At 34.7% G+C, this 22,781-nt stretch overlaps 1 protein-coding gene across 3 annotated transcripts in view; it reads left to right on the forward strand.

Annotated features, from left to right (window-relative positions):
* The first annotated feature begins 662 nt into the window (after window positions 1-662).
* LOC149577968 (GDSL esterase/lipase At4g10955-like) overlaps window positions 663-22,781 on the forward strand; it is a 72,854-nt gene continuing 50,735 nt past the window's right edge. For 2 of the 3 annotated variants that reach the window (XM_089826894.1, XM_089826885.1), the window contains exon 1: window positions 663-969. The gene's annotated coding sequence lies outside the window, so the exon portion shown is untranslated. The remainder of the gene's footprint in view (window positions 970-22,781) is intronic. The other variant, XM_089826902.1, reaches the window with a different exon arrangement.

Genomic DNA, 22,781 nt, shown 5'->3' on the forward strand with positions numbered 1-22,781 from the left:
TCACTAAACCTAAGTGGGATCAAATTATTTTAATTTAAAGTAACCCAATTGTTTTAGCCGTGTTTTAAGATTTCTTTTGGGGTGGAAGGCCATCTTTTCACACACATCTTGGTTAACATGCCCGCTTCACCCATGCAAAATTGTAATGACATAAATAAACCATACAAGAATATTTAAAACATACTTGACAATTATATCACCAATAAATTATATAATACTCTTCAATCAAACGTATTTAGATAGATATCCTTATGCAACATCTATTTCATTTATATTCTTATAACACTCAATAATTTTAACTTCTCTAAACTTGATGCTCATTTTTATTAATCTTCTAAAATGAATCTAATAATTGAAATTTAGTTATATTAAAAAAATTCATTGACAATTTCAAATCACACTATATAATTGACAATCATTCACTTAGATTTATTTTTCACATTCTTTAATAAATATAATAATAAAAAGACGACCAGTCATGAATTAATAAAAAATAAAAAATTAACTCAATGGTAAACAAGTCCACTCTAATTCATCATTACACGTTTATTTATATGTTGCTCCCAATTGAAACCGGCGAATTCTACGAATCGGGTATCAGAATTAGCTCTTATATTTTAAACGAATAATTTAATTATAGCAGAGATGTTTACCAAGTCTCTCTGGCTCAACAAGATTTCTTTGGTCCCACGCTTCCAACCATTTTCGTGATAATTATCCTATCCACTTTTTGTCCTCGTAATTGAGGACCAAGGAGGGACTTTTATATATTTTTTCTAATTTTAAATTTCTCATAGCTGAATTAATCGCTCCGCGTACAGAAGCTTCAACGTCAAGCATAAGATACAACATAGATATTTCGTGGACTCCCTATCACTATTTAAGCAGTTAGTCAGCCAAAGACTCCATAGTTTGCGTTTGGACTCTAGTCGGCTTCACAGAACACTGTGCGCCCCTTTTTCCCGTCAGGTGAGTTGTGTTTCTTCATCCGTCCATTTTTCTTGTTTCAGTCAGATGTTGGGATTTGTTAGCTACACTTTTTTGCTTTATCGTGCTTATCGAATGAGTCTTAAACTGCTTCCAATGTTCAGTTTGAGTGCGTTTTGAGTTTATTCGCCGTCGAATCTTCTCTTAATTAGCATTAGTTACGCCTTGATATGAGAACCTTCTCTGCACAAATTAACTCTAGCAAATGAGCCGATCGCGAAGCTTGTGCCTCGATTCGTTAATCGTCTGTGCCAGAAAACAGAACTGCCTGAGCTCCAAATTCTCGTCAGCTAACAGTGTAGTGTATGGGGGTTATTATTAACCTAGGGCTAGGGCTTTTCGTTTATAAGTTTTGACTTCACGTTAGGATCAGGGTTAGATTTGGGATGTATTTGGATGGACTTTTGTTCTTCTTTTATTCTAAATACCTTATTCTGAAAACAATATTATTATATTTTAATTTTTTTTTTTTGGAACGAAAACAACATCGTAATATTTTTTATTGTTTTTAAAAAATAAATACTCTATATTCAAGTTTATGAAATTTATTATTGTTTATAATGATAGTTTAATTATTTATTATTTATTATTTATTAATGTTTTTAAATTATTAGTTTATTATTGTTTATGAATGTTTTATATTATGCTATGTGCGATGTTAAATTTGAATTTGAATTTTATTATGTGAGTAAAGGGTGTTGCATATTTTGTTTTGGAATATTATAATAATAAAATTTGTATTTGTCTTGTTGGAGTAAACATATGAACATATCTATTCAAATGTCCTTCGCATATTTTATTGTTGACAATCTTGTTGATTTTGCTACACATTATGTATTTATTGATTTGTAATAATTTTTATATCGTCCTAATTTCTATTATATTGTTGAGCAACATTTTGTTGTTGGTTCATTTTTTGGGTCAATTAAGCAAGTTGAATTTGTTGTAATTCAATTTGCACTTCTATTTCATGTTTCTTTTCTCTATGTCGGTTGATAAAACCTATATGGTGATCTTATTCTTTCTGAACCTAATGTTATTTTTGTTAGAAAGTAAAAGTCTACCAAGATAAATGAGACTGGGGCTGAATTAGTTATCCAATTAAACAACTTTTATCAACCTTATTAAATTTGAAACAAGTAACCAATAAGTGCAATAACCATAGCAAGACCACCATACACAATAACACCAGATTGTTAACTAGGGAAACCCTTGATTAGAGGGAATATCCTGGTGGGGATGGTACCCACAAAACGATGTACTAATATATAAGTTCCTTGCAAGAGGATGGATCCTATTAGGAGTCAATGAAACACATTCAATACATATTAGTCCCTGATAGGAGAAGTTGAATCTTTGCGAGGAGATTCCAACTCTGTTAGGAGTTGTGCCAACCTTGTTAGGAGTTGGGGAAAGTAGAAAGATCCATTGTCCAAATAGCTTCAGGGGCAAGACACTGAACTCACTGTCCAACTGATCTTAGTATTATCCTTCGCAAAATAATACAAATGAACAACTGTCCAGAAAACCTTTTTGCCAAATGTAGCCTCTTTGCCAACTCGTCATGCCTTAACCCCACCAAACAGTTTTCTGATCTCAAGATATTCAATATTAGGTTCACTGGATTTCACATCCAAGTTCGCATACTCACATTACTCATAAATCACATCACTTAATCACTCTTCAATACACATATTCAACAATGAAAATAACTTTCCTTTATACCAAGTCCTAAAGCTAATTATTGAGTCAGCCTTAAGGCTTTCTCAATTTACAATCTATATAGGACCATTTTAAGATAATATAATACAAGTTACATTACGTCTTTTCACAATTTCATAATATTTTCAGCTCACAGTCTTTACAACTCTTCACATGTGCAACATTAGGTTGTGTGTGTTTGACCAATACATCTTTGTCATGTCTTCTACCTTTGTACAACTATGCTTAACTAGATTATATCTCTATTAGGAGATATAATCAAAACAACAATAATTGTTTCTTAGGAACTCCGTCTGAATGCTATCTTCAATAAATCGCGAATAACTGTCAACTGTCTTCATATTTCCGCATGCACATTTAACCAGACCATCAAGACACTTTGTACAACACGTCCTTAACTGCTCATAGTCTCGTCTTAAATCCTTGAACTGCATGACCTCAATCTCTGTTTGTTGCTATGTCAATCTTCTACAGAATCATTAGTATGTTGACATCAATGACAAACACAATCATGAATGCAACACACAATCATGTTAACGATCTCCCCCACATTGGAGCAATGCTAGGATATTCCCCCATAGGAATACCATGAGAATTCATGCTAACAATTTTTTGTTATCTAGATATGCATAATGGAATATAATTCTTTATTCCTATTCAAATTCATGCATGAGGTAGGAAAATTGTTATGTAGATTCTTAGTTGGACTCCATGGATGTGGAGGCAAAGAAAAACTTATGTCTACATTGTCTAAATCTAGATCTGGAGATGTAACTTGGTTTCGTATATTAATATTTGCTTCATTTCGAGCGATATTATAATTGATCCTAACAAATGCCCTAGTAGAATTGTTCCTATTGTTAAACATATATGTATGTACGTATGATGAGTTAAAATAATAGTCCTCAAAACATTTGTATAAGCCTACTTTGTTTGTATATCTAGAATCATGCATATACGTATTAGACTCTTGAGAGGTTTCTATTGATATATAGCTACAAGTAAGCCATCCCTATGAATATTTTAAAATTTTACCCATCCAAAATCATGTATCCCAAAATATGTTAAATTATCTAGAACATCTACATCTATTCTAGCTACAAATAGAAGGAAGTCTAGATTGACTTGCACCTTGCATAATCATGTCCGACTACCAAAATATTTTTATATATTGAAAGGACTTTTATGTCACTTAAGAGTTGTGAAAATTCACTTGAATGACATTTTTCTAATTTTTCATATTTTGATGGTTTCTAAAGTTGACATCATTGCTAATTTATCTTGTGTTTGAAGATATGTAAGAAGATATGACAAAGGACAATCTCAATTAAATGGATTCAATGCAATTACTTGAGATTTTTTTATCTGTATAATATAAATAAATAGCAAAGTAAAGAAGAGAATTGACAACATATGTGTAGAATTATAATTTATCCATTCAAATGTTTGATGCTAAAAAACTAGTACACATGTTTTACCAAAAATATAAGACAATTATAAAGATGGAAATAGTTTTTCTCTACTTTAAAGGAGAGATTTACAAGGATGTTTTATATAGGATTAGGGTCATACAAGAAAATAATCTTCCAAGTCTACAAACATGTTAAAATACTAATTATAATTTTTCTTATATTTTTTTCACCTAACAATATCTTGATAAGGACGAAAGAAAGTTTGGCAAGTGTTTCTTGGAATGGACTCTAAACTTCAACCATTTGGCCACGTCGCCTTCTAAGGGCCCTATCTAGATTTGAGAATTGGCACTTTGAATATCAATCCAAAGAATCCCTTACTCTTACTCCTCAAATGCATGGCAGGACTCGGCATGATAGTAGGAGCCTTGGGATCATTATGCACTTCTGCATATTTGTCCATGGATCTTTTCTTCTTTATTGTGAATTGACAATATGATATAACTATTTAGGGGGGAAATGGAAGCAATGAATTTGACAGTATAAACTTTTATTAACTAACCACTTTTAGCACTAATATTCAAAATACAAGAGAAAAAATGACTTCCTATCATAACTCTCAATATAATCAGTGTTACACCGGCGCAAGAGTGCGACGGGACGAGTTTCAAGTGCAAGAAAAAAAGAGCCTCACTTTGGGGACGGCGAGGGTGTGGAGGAGGGAGGTTGCATTGTGTGTGTGTGTGTGTGTGTGTGTGTGTGTGTGTGTGTGTGTGTGTGTGTGTGTGTGTGAAAATGCTAATTATGAAATGATGTATCAATATAACATATCAAATATAGATGAATATAGAAAATTGAAATGCAATTCATAAACTATAAGTTCAAACTTGAAACTTGAAATTTCATAACCATTACCAATGAGCATTGAACTTAGTAAAATACTAAAACTTTTAAACATACTAATGATAATGAAAAATGAAAAATATAAACCACACATAGTACCATGTAAGTCAACCATTGACTATCAATTTATCAAATGACAAAGATAAAAGATTCAAAATTCATTGTTCAAATATGAATATCTTATATCATATAGATGCTCATGATGACAATGAGACGAGTAGCATGAAATAGTAAAATAAAATAATGTATCATAGCCATGTATCAAAGTGAGTACAATAAAAAAAAATGACAAAATGTCAATAATGGAAATGTAATCATCCCAAGTGCTCTCTAATCATCCCCTTATACTGAAGTCCTCATCACTAGAACTACTAGACTCCTTAAGGGTAAGATCGAGATCCTCCAAAGGAACACCAACTAGCCCTACATTGGCTTCTACTACATCATCATCCTTATCAACCTGAGTTGGATCCTCTAGATCCACATCCCATCCTGTTTTTGGGCTCTCCTTGTACTCACGTGCCTTGTGATCTTTGAGCCTCAAGAAACCATATACAACAACAAACTTCTTTGCTCTCTTAGAGGTAAGTCTATTCCTCTTAATAGAGCGGATGAAGCTATAGGTGGACTAGTTCCTTTCTACGGCTGAGGAGCTAAAAACTTGAGATAACAAAGTTGAAAGTTACAACTTGCAAACAAACATTCATACAATTTGTGACAAATGATAAATGATAAATCGATGAATCGATGAATCATAAATCAGTAAAGTAAAACTCTTAAAGTTAAGATTATAAAGGGGTGGAACTACAAACCTGATAAAGCAGTCAAATGGCTAGTGAGTTGATCTTTGACTTTTGTGACCCATGACATTTCTGCAACAACATGCGATTCTTTTGTGCCATAGTTTTGAGATCCACCTTTGCAATATTTGAGTATCCTACAAGTTACAAGTTTACGAAAAAATATTAAAATAAGTTATAATTTATAAGTAACAATTAAAGAACTTATATTTATAAAGAGTTTAGAACATTGAATCAAGATTTAAGGATTACCTAAAAGACTAGCAAATCTGGACCAGTCCGTGTGAATCTCACTAGTAGTCTCAGTATTATACATCTTAGCAATGCACTGAAAGAACCATTCTTCACCTCATCATCCTAAAGTGGTGTGACTCTACCAAGCCTAGGCATGTACCATTTCGAGTTCAATGCATACGCAGCCATGTGCAAAGGAGTGTTCAGCTTCTCCCACCTACGATGAATGATATGCTCAATGTGTTTTGTATAGAATGCTAGAGTGGGGTCTCTCTTATGAACAACAACTCTCATCTGCCCAAGTGTGAAATCAATGCACTCATAAACCTCTCCAAGGCTAGGTGAATCTACATCTCCATATCTAATCACCTAAAACACTGAAGTGATGATGGAGATTGTGTATTTTGCACCACTCCAAAACTGATCACTCTTTGTTGTTTCTTTTACCCTTGTCCCCTACTCTGTTTAGGACTTAGGCCATCAACTCCATTCTTTTGTCATAAACATGAGTTGCAATGGCTCTTACAGCGCAATCATTCTCTCCAAGAGAATATAATATGAGGCGTATATGATCTCAACTGGTTTCAGGAATTGCTTCTTTGCGAAGCATCTGAAAAGTGCATGTAATGTATGGTGATTGCAGATAAACATTTTACCTCTCTTCCATTATTAACCACCCGTCTAATCTAGTCAATTTTTCCCATGTAGTGCATTGTTCATGGCATGCACACAACATGGATTCCACCAAATATGCCTATAGGCTACCTCAACAAACCTCCTTGCAGCTTTGCACATGTGTTGTATCTATCACAACTTGGACCACATTTTGTGGGCCCAACCTCCTCAATGGCTTCCCTAAGCACATGAAACTGAAAACAACATCTTTACAATGCCCTGAACAATTAACTTCCCTCAAAAAGTATGGGCCCTTAATGCATGTGACCATAATGTTGATGAGTGGACGATGATTAATATCCGTCCGCCCATCCATAATAATGTTGTAGCTTGAATCCATCCAACATGCCTTCATCTTGTCCATTAAGATTCCAACCTTGTCATAGGCCCTATCCAACATTGTGGTCCTCAACTCGTGGTCACCTGGTGGCACATATGATGGCTCTCCCTCTTTCACTACCATGGACATCATCCTCACAAAATAGGGAGATCAAGCCACATGCATAGGGATGCCATTGGCAAAGAAGAAATCACTAACAACATCATCTAACTGCTCCCTTGTGTGCATGTTAAATAAATGAGCAATGGGGTTACTACCACTACAACTTGTAGTTACTTTCTATTTCCCCTTGTTGCTATCCCCTATTGAACTATGTGTAAGTGAGGAAAAGGATGGTGTAGATGACATATTCCTTGCTCTTTGATGCAAGATATGTGTAGATGTATCTTGTTGCCCCTATAACTATTGTATACAATATACCTATTGCCTAGCAACCAAAGATCTAGGCACTAGGACTTCAATATCATCAACAATGCCCCATAGTTTGTTCACTTCAATTCTGTATTTCACATTCTCAAGATTTACCAAGAATATGCATAGAGGTCACACCATAACCAATCCAAAAAAGGTGTACATTAAGTCTCATTGTGTTGCCAAACCATTCTCCACCACACATGTTACACTTCCATTTCTGTGTGTCACTACCTACAAGTGTAGAGTCTGTAATTTTCATAGCAAATTGTTTTAGAGGGGACTTTGGATCATAAAGACCCCTAGCAAACTCTGCCAAAATCTATTAAGGGCAATCAATAGAAGGCACCCCTAGTGTAGCATAAGGAGGCTCTTCCTCAAATTGGGCATCTACATTAGCCCCATGATCACTTCTCTCAGGCTCAAGCTCATAATCAGATGCACTTCCCTCATTGATATCCTTGTCTACTACACTTTGACTAGATCTAGATGTCATTTAGAAAACTGCATTTCACAAAATAAAAATGATTATGAATCATGATACATTTCAGCCCAAGTAATTAATACTTATTTAAATAACATTAAAACAAACTAGTTTTAGCCTACTTATAACTTTAAAAATATAAAAAATAGTAAGCTAAATACATTTCAACCTATTTTAATAACAAAAAGATAATATAAAAATCAATATCAAAGAACTATCAACTATCTAGTATCAACAAGATTAAAGAATGAATCATTTAAAAATCAATTTTTAAATGCAAAGATGAAAGTAAATAATAAATGATTTCTAAAACATTGTAATTTTAAAAATAAAAAAAAACCTACCTTGAACTTGATGAGACACTTGCCAATTCAAACCTTCTTGCTTGTCTTGTTCTTCTTGATCTTATGATCCCTTGCAAAATCACCCACTAAGCTCTCACAAACTCTTCCAACCTCTTTTGCTCACTTTCCTCCTTGTTGTTCCAAAACAATGAAATGGAAATGTGAAATGAAAATGAGGTGTATTGGCCTTATTAAGCCTTGAAATAGACCTCATGGGACCCACACCTAATTAAGATTCCCTTGCTAAAAAAAACAATTAAAAATAATTGTAAAAAGTTGCATTTTGTTTTTACTTTTTTAGTCAAGGCGTTGGTCGCACCCCGAATACACCTGTGTCCTTGCATCTCGCTTGGGCATGGCCGTGCTTTTTTGCAGTGGGGGTACTCGAGTGCAGGAGGCACCCACATTGGGGACGTACGTGCACTTGGTGTGTAGGATTTTTTATTCGAGTGCGTGCACCCAGGTTACATTGAATATAATCCAAGATAGGTTAACAAAACCAAAAGGGATAAAGGGATGTCAATACTTAACCTAAATTATATCAAGGACCCACACAAGAAAGACATCTTTCATACAATGTGAAATTGAATCAATTGATTAAATGATAAGTGTAAGATAGGTCTAGGTGCTTAATATACGCAATCAACCTTGTTAAGATATGGAAATGGGTCTAGAGTGAAAAGTGGAATGATAAATTACCTACCTCAAAAAGTGCAAGGTAGTATGCCTTTTCACTCTAAAAATTATGGATCTAAACTTATGATTGAACTTCTAATTGTAAATTCACAACCACTACAGAAAACCCCAAAAATGTTATTTTTCGTAGACCTCCATGAATAGGTCAACCTAGTCGTAAAGTGTTTGGACACTTTACAAGAAGATGGATATGTTCCTGGGACACATCAGCAAAGTCAACTCAGCTTCTTTGGAAATGTTCCAACGAGTAGTTATTAGATCTGTTGTCACAATTTTGATAACCTTCTCTTGCACACAGTAATTTTTTTTTCTTTTTGAAGAGATCTTGCCTTGGTCAAGCCCTAGATTGAGGAAGCGACCTTGAAATTGATATGTAAAAATACTAATAAAGAAAATGCTACCATGTAGTAGGATTGAATATACCAAATGAATGGTATGATTACCTTTGTGTATGCAATTGAATTTGATATGTGATCAAGCATGCAAATGTAATAGTCTCGCCTCAAAGAAATCAAAAGGAAAACATAGAAATCAAAACCTCATGAATGGAAATGTATGTGGCATGCCATAATCAAAGATGGAACCATTTGAATGATTTAAATGATAGATCTCCTACTTAGAAGAAAAACTCCATTACCACCTTGAAGGAAGAAGCTTGATGAATGCTTAAAGATGCTTGCTTGAAGTCACATTAAAGAATGTATGCTCACTCTTGGTTACTTGTAGCATTATAGTATGTGAAAATAAAATTTTCAAACCTCGTTACATACTAGTTTTTCGGATAAAAAACAAAGTAAACCAACACTTTGGGCCCCAAAGTAGAGGTCCTTGACCTGTTCCCGAGGAAGTCCAAAAATAGAGGTCCTTGGGGTCTCACAGAGAGTATAGAAAGATCTAGGAAATAATAAGGCCACTGGAAGGTATGGCCAAAAAGGTTATAAAGCAACACTTAAAGAGCCAAGTTGGGAAATAAGAGATGACATAGAAATATAATAAAGATTAGAGAAAGAGACTAAATAGCTAAAAGGTCTCAAATGGAGTGCTTCCATTTTAATATCGTAAAATAACATATTTCTCAAGCTATTATCAGGGGAATTACCTTTAGGTAAGCATTACACAACTTCATATAGGTCAATTAACCTCCAAACCCCTCATTGGTACCCAATGGCATAGGTTTACCCACATTCAGGACCCTGTTCAGATATTCAAATAGTTTTTTTCCCCTATTTATACAATGGTTAATATGGTTGAGATTTACATTTGTAAAGTCCTCATACTAAAATCAAAATGAAGAAGCAATTCATTGAGTAGGATGAAACCATGGTTAAAGAATGCCCAAACCTAGAGTAACTCAAGACCTTGAACTCTATTATTGAACTATATGACACCAAAATGAGTAGGAAGATGGTCAAATGGATAGCCCCTCCAAGTTTTGGAAATTTAAAATTTTATGGGGCTTCACAAGGGAATTATAGGGCCCCATTGATGATTGCCAATCAAGGAATTATATTGGATTTCTTAGTCATACATGTTTAATCAAATTACTCAATGCTACCAACAATGACGAGTTGATAGTGTTGTATGAAGGCCTAACATTTTTTACAGAGAATGGATTTAGAACCATGATTATTAAAGGGGGTTCCTAATTTCTTGAGAATGCATCTTTTTCAATGAAAGTCGATACTAGGAGACTCAATGTGGCTTGAATACATACCCCAACACTTTGATTCTATTGGCAACATTATGATGCAGCAAATTTTCAAAGAAGGCAATATGGTGATAGATTTCCATTTAAATTATGCGGCAAGTCAAAAATTGCCCAAACATTTTGTAGATGAAAGAAAACATGGGTTATATTAGAAGGCATAATCAAAATTGAGAAATCATGTCTTTGACCTATCACCTTAATTTTACCCAAGTGGTTATTTGCGCCTTTGTGTCCTCTTCCCCTCATGCCTCTACAAGTTTGTGTAACTAGTTATGTTTAATATATGTGAGTTGGGTCCCATTGGTGGTATCTTGGTAATTAAAATAGTTAAAAATAACACAATAGTCACTATTGAAAATGCATCATTTCATGGATTACGAATCTGAACAAGGTGAAAATAAAGGTTAGTTTCTTATTTAAAGCTAGGGGGATCAAATACTAAAGAATTGAAAGAAATGTGACTAGCTTAGATTAAGTGAACACTAAATGAATTACTTAAATATGGTAAATGATAAAAGTATTCTCGCTATAGATATCAAAAGAACAAACAAAAAAGGTTAATATTCGAGCTTTGTAAGCTCGTTGCCTCAAACGCACGCATGCATTTTGGACATCGGTGCAAGTACAGGATGTCAGTGTGATGTGCATGCACCCTGTAGAGACAAAGTACGAAAGACAACACAGAAACAAAATTTATGCAAAAGACAACGTAATAGCAACATATGGAAATGCTAGTAAACCGAAGTAAAGAAAAAAAAATGTAGAAGAATTCTATTAAGCTACAAGGACACCAAAAGAAAGAGGGAATAATACCCAAGTTGGAATCCAATGAAGATAATGATTTGCACTCACCTCTCTATGAACTTACACATAAAGAAGAGATTTGAGTTTGTCTTGTTTGGACCTCAGTCAAGTCCCTACTTTGGTGTTTCTACCTCTACAATTGTCAAGGAGACACGAAAATGGTGATAGTACCATATTTGAAATAAAGTACACAACAATAGAAATAGAAATAGAAATAGATAAAGAATATTCTATATGCTATCAAGAACACCACTAAAATGGGGAAGGTGCTCGAACCAAGATGTTGCAAGTGTTGAACAAGGGGGGAGGGTTGAGGAGGGGCATGGCAAGGTTGAATAAGTTATTCCCTCACACTTTAGAAAACTTTTACTTTGTCGATAAACTCATTAAAACCAGAAATATCAACTCCTAATCTATTGGTTAACTATATCAAACATTCATAACAAATGTAAACATGAAAGTATCTAGAACAAACCAACACAAATAACAAAAAGTTCTGCATGGAAACCCAAATAGGGAAAAACCCGAGAGAAACTAATTCTCATAAAATGAACAACGATTAATATGATTTTACAAGTGGCTCACGGCTAGTTTTTTCACATCTATTTTCTCATCATTAGTCTTCCTAACTACCCTGATATACGAAAATGGCTAAACTGCCAATACAAATTTTACTAACAAAAGATGAACTGGTAGAATTGCATCTAACTATGCATAATATAGTTGCAATTGATAACTCTCATATTACTAACAATATAGATCCAATATAGATCCTCTGCTAGTATACATCAATCTTGTGCAATTTAGTATATAAGGCCTTCATTCTATAATACTTTTCTTTAATCACTTCGCTGCCTAATATACATAAGTAGATGCCCACTACATCTCATGAAATCTCTGCTACATATGCTCTCACTACAATCCATACCCCTAGCTCTGGATAGAAAAGGTTTTCCTTGTTTATATAGGTATCCCATCATACATATGTCAGCCACACCAAACATGTGATGGCCTCAATACAGTAATATATTACAATTGTATATAATTCATTACCATCTGCTATAAATATTGGACATGCTTAAGACACCTTTACAACATGCTACATAGAACCTAACAATAGGTCACTCTTAAGATCAATACAATGCATATTACATTTACCAAGAACTTAGAGCACCGTGCAACCAAGATCATGTCTTGATCACTAAAATATCTAAACCTACTGATATATAAAACTTAATAGAATTTGTCCAGATCGTGATTAGCCATTATTAGTACCATTTGATGTGTGTGCCACTTTCCATGTGCCAGAAACACCTAGAAGAACATCATAAGCATAGAAATCACTTGAAACTAATAAACACCTTCATACAATGCTAATTAGAAAAAGCACACAAGTGTCCTGAAACATGTGGAATAAATACACTTACCATGGGACACAAAGTACATAGGCTAAGCTTTTATTCCTATAAAATTACCAGCCTCTCTCTTCTCCTATAGTTGAATTAGATTCTCCTCCATTACAATTAAAATATAAAGAGCACCAATTCTTGAAACAAAATTGACGAACATGCATGCGTTTCCATCTCCTGGTAATCGAGTAGTCCAAATGTTTCTTGGCCACTCAAGATTCTAATAACTATTGCCAAACAAATTATCAAGAAATCTTAACACTAGGTCTATATAATCTTCCATGATCATCAACTAAAAAATTGCAATGGTCCCCTCCCAACACATGATGAGTAGACCTAAATTTCAATGGGTCATCTATTGGCAACCCTAATTGGGCGAGAGGGGGTGGCCTCATAAGGGATATGAGAGTCGGAATGCTTGTCACATATGCTGCCAACCTCGGAAGTCTAGATGGCTTATGTGGCTGAAATTTTAGCTCTTTTTTATGGGGTCATGATAGCTCACGAGAGGGGTTACCAAAAAATAATTGTGGAAGGAGACGTCCTCAATTTCATCAATATTCTTAGTTAGAAGGTTGAAGTAGGTTGGTAAGGAAGCCATGTAATTAGAAATGAGAAGCCAACACACCTTTTGAGAAGGAAATAAAGCTATAGACAAGTTGGTGGCAGAATGAAAGCACACCGTGTTTTTAAATGTATGGGACAATTTTGAGTCGATGGTTAAGGAGGCTCATGCATCAATCTTTGGGATATTGCCACTATTCATAATGACAGTAAGGTTATCAATACTCTTAATGGTGTGATTAAATTGAACTTGAGTTGGGCTTTAGACCATTGTTACCTTTCCCTTATTTCTATAGTGGTTTCTTTTTGAGATGTTACAAGTGGCTTCTCTATTGCTTGAAAAGATTTATTTTACCCTATTATTCTATTATCACTTTCAATTGGTTTTCTAGCCTTTAGCGTTGGGTTTTGAAGCTTGGATTTGACTTTTTGCTAGTATGGGTGGAGAGTTGAACAAGATAAAGCTTGATAAATATGACAAATTTAAGAATTATGCTAGGGCTTGGGAGATCATCTCTAATGGTCATATGGCTAAGTACATCAAAGGCATGCAAGGTTTCAACCTGAAGTTGTCTTAGAAATTTTTGGAGTCTTGGGAGAATGGTAAAGTCTCAATCCAATGTAGTTACTTTTGTCGTCATTGCAAAAACTATCACTACAATTATGGATATAAGCATGGACGAGACCAAAATGGTTCATCCTATACCTTGACAAAAGAATCCCCAAGCTTTAGAGAAGATTTAATCATGAGCAACTCTCAGGTGACTTGAAGATGGTGGCAGTTCTCATTATTTTTGTGACCCTTGAGGGAAGGTACAAACATTTCCACTCCCACGTATTCCCTATGTTAAGTCACTTCCGACATAATGTTAAATTTTTCTTTCCATTCTAGATTTTTTCATCTCTATCACTCTGTGGACAAGGCTAAAGTCAAAGGTGGAGCCCTTCTTCACCAAGGTTTGATCTTTAGACTCTATGAGTTTCATCGTAACATGACTCCTCGTGCTTGGTTGTCCCCTACCCTTTCCATTGAGCATTATAACTAGGTGTTCACCCCTATTTCATCGACTTCTAAAACCCAAACAACTCGTCAAAATGTGCCTATTATATCTAGCACAAGAATTAACCCCTCCTATAAGACCAAATTTAAAAATGCTACCCAACAAGAGGAGGTGGTGTAATGCCCCAAAAGGGAACCTAGAAGAATGAGTTGAAATGTTGCTATGTTGGGTGAGTAATTTTTTTTTGTACAACTCTTGTTTGCTAAATTCTCTAAATCATAGAAGTAAAAGTCCTAACCGATTCCCTTAATTACTTAATTTCCAATTTAGGAACTGATGTAAATTAATCCTTATAATCAAACATATCTACATAACATGAAATAAAGATGCATAAAATAATATCAATCACATATTTAAACCTTGAATCATCTTTTATCTATGAATTACTTAGATTTTTCATTTGACAACATTATTAAGAATATATAGTTCTTTTAAACATTCATCTAAATGCAAGGAAATAGACAATACCATAACAACATCATAATTTCATTCATCCTTTGAATAAGACAATATGTTCACATATACCTTCATTTCTCCTAGAGATGCCCTTTACCCTTTCACATGATTTTCAATTCATGATACATAATGTTTTCCAACTTTTTTCCAAAGAATAACCACATCATTCGCCATTATAAGTTTTCAAGAGAGAAAGATAACAATAATGTCTTTTCGTATCATTGATTCCCATTCAACATCCTTCTTTCCTATCTACCCCCTTCCCCTTGCATCAAGAAGTTCCCTTTTAAAAATATACATTATTATATCATTTCAATACATCAAGTACAAATAATCTAGAACATATTGAAAACAACATCATAAGTATCTTTGTAAGAATTTTCATTAAAGAACTCCAATGTTGGGCCACATGCAATCCTCAAAAAATTTGCCTCCCAACTGTGTGGAACCATAAGGAACTAGTCCCCCAAGCTGGTAGACAAAACCATGATCCACCTAGACTCTAAGGTAGTCTAAGGCTTATACCCAAAATCAAGTACAAAGATAACATAAGGTTGTGCAAAATGAAATCACAAAGAAAATGGACAACCAGAGGCAAAAGAAGAGTGAGGGGTTCAATTGCATCTAGTTGAGTGTCATCATACATTCCTATAGTGTTGGGATCCTTCCCTTCAGACAATGACAAAATGTCTTCTCCCCCAAGTACTCCAACAGGATATGTACAATCTTGTAGTGTTGGAATCATTTTCCTGAGTCAAAGATTGTCCTATTGCATAGAACATTTTCTCTGCAAGTACTCCAGCAATACATCCTTATTATCTTGATTAATGTGAATTTGAAACCCCCATAACCCACAAGTTTAATTAATGTTATCACTTATTAACCCACTCACATGTAGAGCCAACCTCCACAAGGCTCTGGTCTCCAACACATAGGATCCTCTAGCAGCCACTTTTGGGCCCCAACACCTATGGTGAGCCACTCTCCAAAACCCTAACTCATACATCAAAGTATATTCACATGAAGTAGCATTATAATATCACAATAATGTAAGAAACTTAAGTCTTCCAACAAGCCACAAAGTGACCAAAACAAATTCCATTCAAAATCCAAATCAATTAGTTGAGAGGGAAAACTAGTTTAGGGCACATTTCTAGGGTCTCATACCCCTAGGTATATCCACTAAACCCTAATTCACCATATGAGAAATAAAATGCAATAATCATATCTCAAAAACTTTGTAAGCAAGAATATCACATTTCTAAAAAGTATAATGCCTCAATTGCAAATACAAGATCATAAACATAAAAGGACAAGTTGAATTGTTGATTCCTGAAATCTAGCTAAGTCTTAAATTTCCTAAAACTTCAAAATTCTAAAATATTTATTTTAACTCCTATGAGGTTGAAACCTATCTCAAAACATGTAGGATGTATAACATAAAATGTAATTTAGAGCATAAGAAAGGAAAATTATGCCACTTATACTTAAATGTTCATTTTATGTTATATCTTGGTGTTGAAAACATGCTCTAGAGGTTACAATCTACCTATCTAGCTATGTTAATTTTATTGTTGTGCATTTGTTCATTACTCCTGCTCTTCTGTTTGATACTCCTGCACATTCATGCATTATTATTGAGCTTTCATTCAATAAACCTATGCATTTATTCAATAGAATTGCACTTTTGTTCATTTTTCTAAAACTGCACATCTATTCACCATTGTCGTGCTTTTGTTTAATATAGTTGTGTTTTTGTTTCATATAGTTGCACTTATGTTTCATAAAGTAGAGCTTTTATTTACTAATGTTGCACTTTTGTTTGTTCTAACAGACAACTTGGGAATGTGCACAACTCTACATGTGTAGTATTCCTGCACATTTATTCCAAAAGACTCAAAACAATATAAAGAATGCTTGAACGAGACTTCCAAAACTGATTTTGGATAGAGGAGTGCCTTGAATATATTCCTAGGCTGAAATCCCAGACATAACTCTCTTCCATCCCCTTTGATTGTACAAAATTTTAGTTCAAGCAAACCATTCTCAGAAACCAACAAGCAATTAACCACTCCAAGACGCACAATGAAAACATCAAAATCATAGAGGAGACAATCAAACATCCAATAAGCATATTACATTCACGTCTAAGAAATATTTCCGATAAATAACTATCATGGTAGTGTACAAAGACAAGAGAGAGTGTAATAAGAGGATGATCTAGCTTACTCATTCTTCATTGAAGGTTGGAGGTGAGGCCAAGTTTCCTAACCCCTACTGATCAGCTCCTAAGATTTCCAAGCTATTTGGTTCATTATTTCTCCCACCCTTCTTCTTGCAGGAATTTTAGCCTATCCAATTTGTTTGACTATAGTTTTTGTCTTGATAATCTCCTATCTTCTCTTTGCCGGGAAGGCCCTAATTTATAGGGAGAAAATGTAATTTTCAATAGTTACGACCGTTGCGATTGGCTTCCCATTAAGGTTTGATTAAATAAATCAAACCTTTAATTAATAATTTTTGTTTTGTTTTAATTTATAACTTAACTACTAGGTTATCTAGGTTACCAAGGATTTCTTACTCCAAGGATGCTCATGGCATAATGGTTAAGCTTCTACCATCTTCCTTAGAGGTCAAGGGTTCAATTCTTGTAACCTTTTACTATATCTATTATATAACTTAGTCTTTCTAAGTCATGCCTAAAAATCCATTTGTCATTATATGCTTCACGAAGAGCTATGTGGGTGGGTTGGTTGTGGGTGAAATCAAAAGGTGGAGGGTTTGGAGTTCAAATCTCTTAAACATTTTAATTTCCTTAATTCAATTTTTTTATTTCCTCTTTCACTTTTAGTTATAAAAGATTACAATATAATTCTGCAAGAAATCACATCCAACTACTAATGTTCACCCATATATACTAGGATAAACATACATTGAGACTTCTAATCATAAAAATAAATTGACAATAAAGATGTAAGTAAAGTATCATTAAACCAAATGAGAAGAAAAATTTGCAAGCTCCCAATTTGGGTAGTTGACTCCCCTAATAGGACTTCTAGGTTCAAGGTGCCTTATGGACCATGGTTCCATCTCCAAATCAACAAATGTTTTAGTACATGTTCCTGCACACTCCTACATCACCGAGCAACATAACATGCATATCTACAAATAATATCATGATAAATAATACAGAATCATATCAAATAAGCATAAGATGGGTTAGCAGTTAGAATCTATAGAATTTATTATCCATTTATGAAAGCATATAAACTATATCATAGAAGTATAATCAACATGGAAGTATCACATGAACAATATCTTCCTACCACAATCATAAGCATATAAAGTAAATTTAGTGTTTCTATATAAATCTCAATCATGTTGTTAGGGTGGCATTACAAGCAGTGGAAGTGTCAGATGACTCTACTTTGACCTCTTCCTAATCTACAGAGTGTACTTGGATCCCTGATAACTCTACCCCCAACTTGGTCCCCAATACACCCTCAACTTCATTCTTTTTGTCCTCCCCTAAAACGCAACTCAGCTATCTTGCAGATCCTCAAATCCCTAGGTTTTCTTCCCCTGCCCCGCTTCCCAAGACCTCTGAAGGGATTGACTTGGAGGCCCTAGCCTGTAAGGTGGATGAGTTGTGCATCTGCTAGAACAGGCTGAAAGTTGTCTCTAAATGGCTCTTGTTCCAACTTCAAATTGTGAGGAAAGTCAACAAGTTGGAATCCCTGGTGGAGGCAAAACATAAGATGGAAGAGTGGGCAAAGGGAAAGAGAGATGAAGCCTTGTGGGAGGTTGGGAAGGATTTTGGCAAAAAGCTGCATAATTAGGAAATTCTCAAAGAACAGGTCATTAAACTGAAAGCCAAGTGCCCTTAGAAGAAGAAAAAAATGAGATCCTATACACCTTGGCTTCCATGAAACAATCACAAACTCAGTTGGGTGAACAGGTGCTGGATTTGGTTACTCAACATAAGAAGGCCCACAATAAAATAGAGAAAGCTATTGGGGGAATCTAGGCTGAGTTGGAGGAGTGGAAGCTGAAGAGGAAATGCAAAGAGGAAAGTCATGATAGGTATAAGAGTCTCTGATTGGCAACTAAATATGACGAAGCTTCCGGGGACGTGGCTTTGTCCAGGTCCCTCATGCAGGCTTCTTTCTTGAAGCTCAAGGAGTTGAGCAAGTAGTGGTCCTAGTTGCAGTTCTTCCTGTTTGGGTCCTGTGTGTTGCTGGGTGGTTGTCGGCTGTTTAGTTTAGTTATTTGGTCTCACTTGTTATGAACCCCTTTTGACTGTTTGATGGACGTGATGCTTTTTTCTGGTAACAGTTTGGGCCCTCTAGTACTTTATCTAATCAGAACAAAAAGATTGCAGCCAATCTTTTGGGCACCTGAATACCAATCCTCTATTCTAATGTGTTCTACTGCTACTCCTTCAAGGTGGAGTAGCCCCTATATTGATCAGATGTACCAAAGTCCCTAGAATTTGCATATCTGATTTACTAGTTTGAGAGATTTGTTTTTCAAGAAAATTAATCACATTAACCACAGAATACTCAGAATTTGTGGAAGAATTCAATCTTCAAAGATTTCTTGTAGTGGATAGGGGATACAAAATTAATTTATAAAATAATATAACTACAATAAGCTAGGATCTCGTACAAGCTTACAAATCACAGTGACAACTGCCCGGGGTTTTCCTTCAAGCTGCTCAATGATTCTAGCATGTGAAAGTCTCCAGTCAACAATGCCTTAGTTGTTCAACTCCTGTAAGATTTGATATGGTCTAGAATGACCCAGATGATCTGAGGATGTCGTGCTTTCCTAGGTTTGTTTATGCTAGCAGTTCGCTTGGTTGAGCTGATAGATGAGGGTGCTCTATTAATTATCCGTTTTATTAAACAATTATGACAGTTCTGATATCAAGTGAAGGATTTGAATAGCACAATACAAGAAAATTTTAATAACAGATAAATCTTATTTATTATAACTTTTGTATAGTATGTGATAAGAATCTATTAATTTTGAAAATCAGAGATAAATAATGAACTACATTTATTTTTTGTATCGAGGTCATTGACATACTGAATCTTAGTTAAAAACAGAAAAGATGAATATATAGTCATGTACAATTAAAAATAACAACTTAAATCTATTTTAGAACTCTTCATTTAACTTAATTTAACTCTTGCAAATGATATATCTCCCTTGTTGTATGTAAAAAATATATTATTAATTTTGTAGATTAAAAATACTTAATTTTAGCATATGAAAAAATATTGACCTATAATTTAATCTACAACTGATCTCATGCAATAGAAAAATTATAGTTCAAACACTGTAATCCCCCAAGTCCAATGTATAACTCTTCAGAAGTGTCTATTCAGCCATCAGAGTTCTAATTAATCTTAGGAAGAAGGAACTTAATATTTTTTTAACTCTCCTGAATAAGATTTAGATTCTGATGGACATTGGCCTCGATATGTGCCTGTTCCCACATTTTGACCATGGAGAAGACGTTCAAATAAATTTAGCTTTCTAATTGCTTTGCTGCTGTTTCCGTTTTGTCAGCTGCTTTCTGGTTTTGCAACCATGTATTTGTCTTGGTAAGTTTTTAATCCTTTGTGTAGTGATCAGGCTGAGTCGGAGTTATTTTTGGTAAAGTTTGTGTTTATGATTAAAACAAGAAAGACCGAAGGATGTATGCTAATTTCTAAATTCTAATGGTACTGGTGTGGATTATTTTCTGAGCTGCATTTTGATTGATTTTTCGAGATGTATTTTCTGTCTATGGCTGAGGAAATAAGAATGATATATTTCTTTATAATTGAGAACAGCTGTAACTGAAATTGATTTTGCTTTCTGTTCTTGGTAAAAAAAAATTGTTTTTCTGCAGACTAATCTACAGTTACAGTTCCTTGGTTTGAGCTGCGTCAATTTTTTTTTCCAACTATCAAATGGATTTAAAGAAAGAAAAAATGATTAGGGAAAGAGTGGGAAAGGAGTTAGAAAATTAGATTTTTGGTGTGAGTATCTTTTAACAAATGTAAACTGAGATCTATCTTTTAACATATGGATGATGTAAATCTTTAATGGAAAACTTATTACACAAACAGAGTATTCAAATACACCCAAACCCTGTGCAATAAATGATATTTCAAAGAGTATTTGTAATGGCCCTTTCCAATAGGCCACTAAAAAACACCCTAAATTTAATACACTGCTGAAAGTATATTGCTAAATAAAAGAAATAATAGTGCCAATGTATTCATTCAATTAAAACCAAATGTTTTTACAAATGATATGGCAATTTTCAACACCAAAACATTATGACATGGCACATTACAGAGAAACCCTAACTGGTTGTATACAATTGAGAACTTGATGCAACTACAGATTGAAATGAAGAACCTGCATTGATCAAATGGTGGAGACTGAATGCTGAAGATGATATGATGAAAGTGCAACTCCACTTGAAACTCCAAACCAGCAATTGAGCACAAGTGAAAGGACTGAAATATCCTCCCCACAGCTGCAATAATTCATGTGATCTTTCACACCCTCAAAATTGCGTACCAATTGAGAGTTTTCGTTCTCAATGGCCAATTGTGACTACTTGCAGAAACCCTAGGCTCCACAACGCACATAAGCAAAAATCAATAATAAATCTCGATGATAGGCAATGAGCCCTCAATGCTTATTTATTCTTTTTTCCTCGATAGGTCGGCCTCCTTTTTAATTTTTTCTCCGCTTCTTCTAGCAACCTCTAGAAGATTATTTATTTATTTATTTTAATTTTAATTTTTTTTAAATTGATAACTTTATAATTAACTCCTCCAAAAAAAAATGGGACATTACAGGTCCGCCCCTCCTAAAATTGCTTGGCCTCAAGCAATCTTAATGCTGGATGCTGCAAAATCACTTCTCCCTCCCAAGTAGCATCTTCAATAGGTAAATCTTTCCACTGAACTAGATACTCTCTGATTACTCTCCTGCGAAGCTGCTTCTCTCTAATATCCATAATGGATTCTGGCACTAAGATCAATTTCCCCTCATCATCCAAGGGAGGTAATACTGCAGAAGGCATCACATTCTGACCCAACGCCTTTTTGAGGCATGATACATGAAACACATTGTGCACTCTACTATCTGTGGGAAGCTCCAACTCATAAGCCACCTCACCAACTCATTTGATGATCCTAAATGGTCCATAATAGCGTGGCTTGAGTTTCTCTGCACCACTCTTCTTGAGAGTGGATTGCTTATATGGCTGCAACATGAGGTAAACCATATCATTTACCTCAAAACTACGCTCAGTTCTCTTCTTGTCTGCATACTGCTTTTGCTGGTTCTGAGCTCTAGAAATGTTGTCTTTGAGAGTAGCAACTATATCCTTACTTTCCTGTAATAGTTCACCTGCACAGGGTACTCGACTGTCTCCCAACAACAAATCTAAGAAACTAGGTGCCCCATAACTGTAAAGTGCCATGAAGGGTGTCATTTGTATAGTCATATGATATGTAGTATTGTAACAATATTCATAGAGATATATGACCCAAGCTCGCTGTTGATCTGCCACATAATTCCTCAAATACCCTTCCACCCATTTGTTTACAATCTCTGTTTGACCATCAGTCTGTGGGTGATAACTGGTACTAGTTGTAAGCTCAGTGCCACACAACCGAAATACCTCCTGCCAAAAGTGACTCATGAAGCGGCTGTCCCTGTCACTCACAATGCTCCGATGCAAACCGTGTAATCTAAA

Source organism: Cupressus sempervirens, chromosome 1 (assembly GCF_028749045.1).
Source record: "Cupressus sempervirens isolate cs-2001-9-10 chromosome 1, ASM2874904v1, whole genome shotgun sequence".
NCBI classification, from domain to species: domain Eukaryota; kingdom Viridiplantae; phylum Streptophyta; class Pinopsida; order Cupressales; family Cupressaceae; genus Cupressus; species Cupressus sempervirens.